This window comes from Gadus macrocephalus, chromosome 8 (genome assembly GCF_031168955.1).
Source record: "Gadus macrocephalus chromosome 8, ASM3116895v1".
In the NCBI taxonomy this organism is placed as follows: domain Eukaryota; kingdom Metazoa; phylum Chordata; class Actinopteri; order Gadiformes; family Gadidae; genus Gadus; species Gadus macrocephalus.
In genome coordinates this window covers 5002265-5008814 of record NC_082389.1, presented here as the reverse complement: position 1 = coordinate 5008814, position 6550 = coordinate 5002265, and the positions used below count along the sequence as shown (strand labels likewise).

General features: G+C 41.5%; 1 long non-coding RNA gene across 1 annotated transcript; it reads right to left on the bottom strand.

The window, feature by feature from the left end:
• Positions 1-3831: 3831 nt before the first annotated feature.
• Positions 3832-4427, bottom strand: LOC132462660 (uncharacterized). Its single transcript, XR_009526883.1, has 3 exons — positions 4249-4427; positions 3987-4080; positions 3832-3904 (listed from the first exon to the last, which is right to left on the bottom strand). It is a non-coding gene; the product is annotated as an uncharacterized LOC132462660 (long non-coding RNA).
• Between the last annotated feature and the right edge of the window lie 2123 nt (positions 4428-6550).

The following is a 6550-nucleotide window of genomic DNA, read 5'->3' as shown; positions in this document are numbered from 1 at the left end:
CCGTATTTAATGGGTTGTAGTGAGTGTAACCTTCCGCGAGCCGGGCATATCAAACTGTTTATTGCCCTGCCTTGAGGTGATTATTCCGTTTATTCTACTTCGCGCCGGCCAAGATAATAAAACAATTCAAATAGTTTAATAATTAGCCTTTTTCTTATTCGTATTGCATGCTTATTAAATGTATGCTCTGTTTCAGTTCATCTCCCTCGAAAAGTAGTTCCCTTTAGAACTACGGTGAATAAGCTGCTATCCATTTGGATGTACGAAGTGGTAAAGTCGCCAATCTCCCAGCTTTCTTGCGGCATTTCACTGAGGCACGCCCCCTTTCAGTCGTAGTATCTCGTCGCTTTCAAAGTAGAGCGAGCAGAGCTGTACAACTAGCAAACAAGATGGCTGCGCCCATAGTCAATGGGGATCGAGCTGTATTTTCTTTGTATTTGTACCACGTTGGGGGTTGTAATGTCGATTTTAAATCCTCTTACACACTTGATTTCATTGCTGCTTTAATCCGGTCACCAATTTAAGGTCTTGCTTTGCGTGAAATTCAATGTAAAGTTGTGTTTTCAAGATGGTTTGCCAAAGAGGCTATGTTGCCGATGATGACTAGCCCGCTACTACCCCTCGTGGCTCGACAGAAACACGACAGCACTTGTTGAAATAAAAATTGGCGAAAATGGCAAAATATTATTGCAATGTAAAAGGCTTGCAATGTTAATGTTTCTGTAAAGGCTGGCAACCATTATACACTGGATTATTTATTTTTTCCAAAATAGTTTTCTTCTTAAACTCGTCGGACACAAATAGCAAACTGGAAGGCTGGAGCAAGGGAAATACGTCACGTTCTCGCTGAAGCTGGTCGTTCGTACCAGCCTACCATCAAAATGGATAGCAGCATAACGTTAGCTCAGCTGTAGGTAACTCGTTTCTATAGCAACCACACAAGGTTGCAACTGATCACTAGTTTAACAACGTAGTTGTTTCATTCGTATCAAGTCAGCTTTAATGACGATCGATCAAACATGCACTCCTTGGTTTATTTTTACTATGGACCTCATGTTGGAAATGTATGTGATAGAAAACTATACAAGCGGCGTATTCATCTACTGTGCTCAGTCAGCAGCAAGTAGAACCGACAAATCAGCGGGCAATATGCCGGATTAATGCACCCCTCCCAGCCAATCAGAATCGAGCATTCTTAAATGAAGTAGAATAAAGGCCTTTATTCTACTTCATTTAAGAATGCTCGATTCTGATTGGCTGGGAGGTTCCCCCAGCCAATCAGTTACCTGAGTTTGCTTCCTATTTATGTCGAGTATACACCCCTACTGTCCACAAGCATCCCCCCCATATGGATTTGGAGAATTGTTGCCACGTCCCAGTGGTGGAGGTATCATATATATGAAAGAGGGCATTCAATTATACTATAATGATCAATTAGGAGGCCGAAGCCCTAAAGGAAGTGATGCAATAGGTGACTGAGGGTCAACATTTGAGAACCCCTTTTATCAAAGGGGGTCTCAAGGACTCATACGCTTCAACAGCGGCTGCAGCAGAAGTGTTGAGACAAAAGATATCAAGACATTTATAGAATATTCCCATTCACATGATTCTTCGCACGACCTGCAGGTTGGAGAGACTGAAATAACCCCCAAAATGAGTAATAATGTAAAAGCAGCCAAGTCCCACAAATTGCTTGAACTATTTATTTCATTCCATTGTTTCATTGATATGCATTATTGAAAAGTTTCAAGCATATGGATTTAATGCAATATCCACAAACAGTTCAAAATGGTACCATGAAATGTCTTGTTTATTGTATTAACCAGTTCATTTCTATTGTGAAAGTCACCAAAAGTCAAAAAAAGTTAAACGCAAGGTCACAGGCTAACAGTGGAGCTGTGTTGGGAACCAGCAGCCAAGAGCTTCCATGGAAACTTTCTACCCATGTTAAATAGATTTAGTTGGCAGTTCCTTTTCTGCCCATTCTTTTTTAAACTTGTGGAAGCACTTTGCAGTACTGGGAGACACCATTTCTAACGGCAATGGAGCTAGATTCTAAAAATATCAAAAGATGCCCAAAGCAAATACCTTTAACCCATAGTTGTGTTTTATCAAATAAAATTTCAGAGTTTCATTGACCACAAATTGAGCAGAAATATTTTGCATACAAATCTTGTAATAGTTTAACCACATTAAGAAAAATACATTTGTTAATTTTTTTTATTAGTGATGCCACAAGTTTTGCACATTATCCAAACAGAATACCTGAAATGTTGATATTTCAGCCCTTTCGGGTTAAAACAAGAGAAAAGGACAACCTAACAAGAGTGAAAAGTTTGGGTTAGGTGACCTATAGTTCAAAGATGTCCCTGGTCAGGTAGACTAAATAAAAGTGCATTCCCAATTGCTCCAGGACATTCGTGTAATTTACTTGTGAGCTCTCCCTCAAGCCTAGAGAGACATCAGTGTTGAACCACCAACTGAAAGAGGGTATTTGCCATTAGTACGAGTGACAACATTTCATGGCTATTAATTTAGTTCATTATATTTAGCCGATTTGAATAGACTTTTCTAGCAGGTGAGGCTGTCAAAGAACTAAATATGGAGCAACTACAAAAAGTAAATTTGCAGCATGACCAAATTATACAAAAAGTATAGGAACTGTTCTAGCAGATATGTTTTAGAAGTCTCTTTTGATAGGCAGGGAATAATTGTCTTTGTCACCCTGTAGTCATGCCATCAACTCTGTTGGGCGAAGTACCGCTACTGATTAATCCAGTAGACTCACCAGTCAAGTCCCCCTAGTTAGAAAATGGAAGAAACCCAGTTGGTCATGTTAATTATTCTGTTGTTACAAATGAAGACTAATACTTTCCACATATTGTGATCCAAGTTACTGGCTGCAGTCTTGGATTTTATAGTTCTATATGAATAGATTCAATTTACTAAACTATTATCATGCTTCAGAAGAATTAACCTTTCTTGGATGGCAGATCTACCACAAGCCTCCATTGCCACAACCTCCAGATGGCTTACGACCTACGGCAACTCCTCGACTACTGCAAGCCAACAAATTGGCTCTTGCACACCAGACACGCATTTTGCTTTATTTGAGGTTTTCAAGCATCTTAAAATACCCAAATCATCGCTCCAATACACAAGTCGGCTAATGGCCTACAAGGAAATGCTGAAGCTAGTGTTAGTGATGGCGATAGAAATGGACAAGCTTGCGTGTACAAATATGCAACTAGAATTGCAAGGTTCACAGCCCAGTTGCATAAGTGGTCACAACCGTTGGATTGTAAGCAAATGTAAAAAAAATAAATAAATAAAAACTTCCCACAAACTAGTCAACATGGTCAATTGAAAGCCTGTACAAAACGACCCTGGAATAGTCAAATGCAGCTTTACTGCGGATGAATTAAGCCAAATTGCATAAACATCCAATGGTAAACAGTATAGGCCTACAAATGCATTCAAGGTTGCACTCACACTAGGCCATCTGGCCGTGTCAACTGTGGCCTGGCGTCGCTAGCATCCAAACAATTCTACCAAACCTTAACCAACTAGTGAAAAATGGAACAAAACTTTAGCACACACCCAGTGACTAATCACCTTGTCCAGGGGTGTTCCAACGTGGTTTACCAGAGGGCCTTGTGGACTTAAAGTAAGCCACACATTTGACAGAGACAGCACGGAATGACATTAAACTAAGCTAATCTACAGGTTACTAGTGCTAGTGCAATTACATGAGCATTTTGCACAATATTTGTACTCCAATGCTACGTAAAGCAGGCTTCTTCAGAAACCCGTAGCCTGCTACATTGAGGGGGGCAACTGTAACAAATCCTGACCAAGACCGAAAGATGGCTCTGGAAGCCACTACGGCCCACGCAGCAGATTACTGCTTGGCCCGTGGTGGCTTCCAGATCAACCCTTCGGTGGACCATTCATACACATGTATTCGGAGGATGTTTTGAAGACACTGGAGTCCCATGGCACTAGATTCCTTTGAAGACTAAGTTGGTATGGGGGGGCCCAAAGGGGGCCCCCCCATAGATCTTGTCAGTCATCTAACACCTGTTAAGAAAAACACACACATCACAAGATAAAAATCAGCAAAGCTAGGTTAACAAACAGCGGCGACATGTATGTCAAGGTGCAAAGAGCAGGGATACTGATGGCTTGTGTCTGAGGAGACAGCCCAAAAACGTCAACAATTAATAAAGGAAAATAACTTTTACTCACTGCGGTGGTCTGTTTTGAAGTGCCATGTTGGTAGCAATATTTGTCTGGGCTGTTCAGTCAAATGCCCACAAAAACAAACACGCAACAACGCATACTTTCAGTTTGTATAAAGTGACAATAGTGATCTGCAATCTAGATCGAAAACTTTCAACCCTCACTAAACTCAACCTCGATTGACACAGGCCAATGCGAAAATTAAAATAAACCCATTGTGTTCACCTTATAAAGGGGTGCGTGACAGGTGATCTCAATTAAGAGCTAATCAGAAAGAACACACTGATCCGGCCATGAGTGAGACGTTCAAAACGAGGACGAGGATTTAACGGAATTGTTACCATTCAAATTCAAATTTCTTTATTATTGGATAGGGTACGATATCAATGATTTGGGCTTTGAGTAGGCCTATATTTCTTAAATATATTTCTTAAATTTTTTCACCCCTTCGCCTTTTGAATATGAAATCTATAATCTCAGCCTCTCTATAATTTGCCCAACACATATTTTATTGTTCAAATAAAATCCCATCCTTATTTTGCCAGTCATATTGAATCTTTACTGTCTTTCATTGTACAACACAATCATCGAATAATTATTCATAACGCTCTTCCATCTCCTTGGCTGCATTAAGACGAGGCTCGGGTCAGAGCAAAGATCGGGATCCACACATGATAAGGGATAAAGTTATTTATTCGAATAAAGTAAGTATCATGAAATCTGTAAAGGGATTAGTGTAGCGTATGGAAGATTAGCAAATGTGCGATCATATGGTTTGGACAGAAAACCAGTACCAAAATCACAAGGACCGACCGAGCCAGAACGGAGGAAACTTACCCAGACAGACAAAACAAATACTGGGAACAACGAACCAACAAACCACCATGTTGGAAATACCCAAACAAAATGCAACAAACCAAACCTGAACAGCAAACCAACATATGTGACCAACCAACTGAACTACTGACCAAACACACAATTCTTTCTACTAGCCTATGTATATGGGCAGTGGAAAGTGTGCTGTGGGGATGTTGAATAGTGTTAACATAAAACAAAACATGGAACCAATCCAAAGGTCCAAAACGCACCCTAAACAGAACCCAAGCCCACCTGCCTCTGTGGAAAGAGAGAGAGACTGGCTAAAGCCTGCGTGGCAGACCTGCACAGGTGCACCTCATCAGCTGACAAGCCTCTCAGCCCCGCCCACTGGCTACCTGTAGCAGGTAGGCAAACACAGAGGACCCAGCAGACGAAGGAGAGAGAGAGCAGTCACAGCTGTCACATCTGTTGCCTGAAGATTCTTTGTTTGTCTCCAACAAAACCTTCCAAACAGATGAATCATTGGCTCATCCCAGAAGTGTCAAATTACTTTTGTGTGTCAAAACGGGCAGGGTGGTCGTGGACTCCTGAAAAATACTATGGTTGTTTTGTATGTAGAATAAAATGCCATTGTACATTTAAAAAAAAAAGGGAAGACTTTCACAATGCAGGATTCTGGGAATGCAGTGATGGAATCCCGATAACGCCTGTTCCCTAATAAATGGGCTCAAGATTCTGAGTCTGCCTGCAAGAGCTTGTGTGTGTGTGTGTGTGTGTGTGTGTGTGTGTGTGTGTGTGTGTGTGTGTGTGTGTGTGTGTGTGTGTGTGGTTGCAACCCGGTATCACGCGATTGCGTGCTCCTGCGCACGAACGTTAATCTATTGAAGCGTGTTCCAGAGCACGATAGTCCGACTTTTTGCGTGTTACACAGAACGAAATGTAAACCAATGCATTCTGAATGGGAGTGTTCTAAGACAATTATATCTGTACGGAGCTCCATAAGGGACATTAGGGAGAACGCTCCCGGACAGAACCTTAGTTTGGAAGTCATGCTTAGTGACACGACAAATAGCCTACTTCCAATTGAAATACAAAATTTAGAAAATAGGCCTACGTGTCCCTGATCACGTTTCAATAGATTAAATAACGTGACAGTGTCACGTATTTCCGTGAGACCATACCCGTACTTCCATGAGTATACTTAAAGGAAGAATACTATCCGCACTATCTACTACGTTATTTTTTCAGATGCGAGTGCTGTTCCAAATCGAGTACTCCGTGGTGCACTAACCGGAAATTACGATCACGACTGCCGCCGTGGCTCCTCCCCCGCAATAAACATCCCGCTTTGAACGGTGAACTCTTTACGCCTAGCAGCTATAAAAACTATAAAAACTACAAAATGACTCTATTAATGCAGGCTATGTGGAAAATGCGCCGACTTTGGCTCAGCCTGGCTCCGCCTCTTCCGCGACGTAGCTAAGATGGC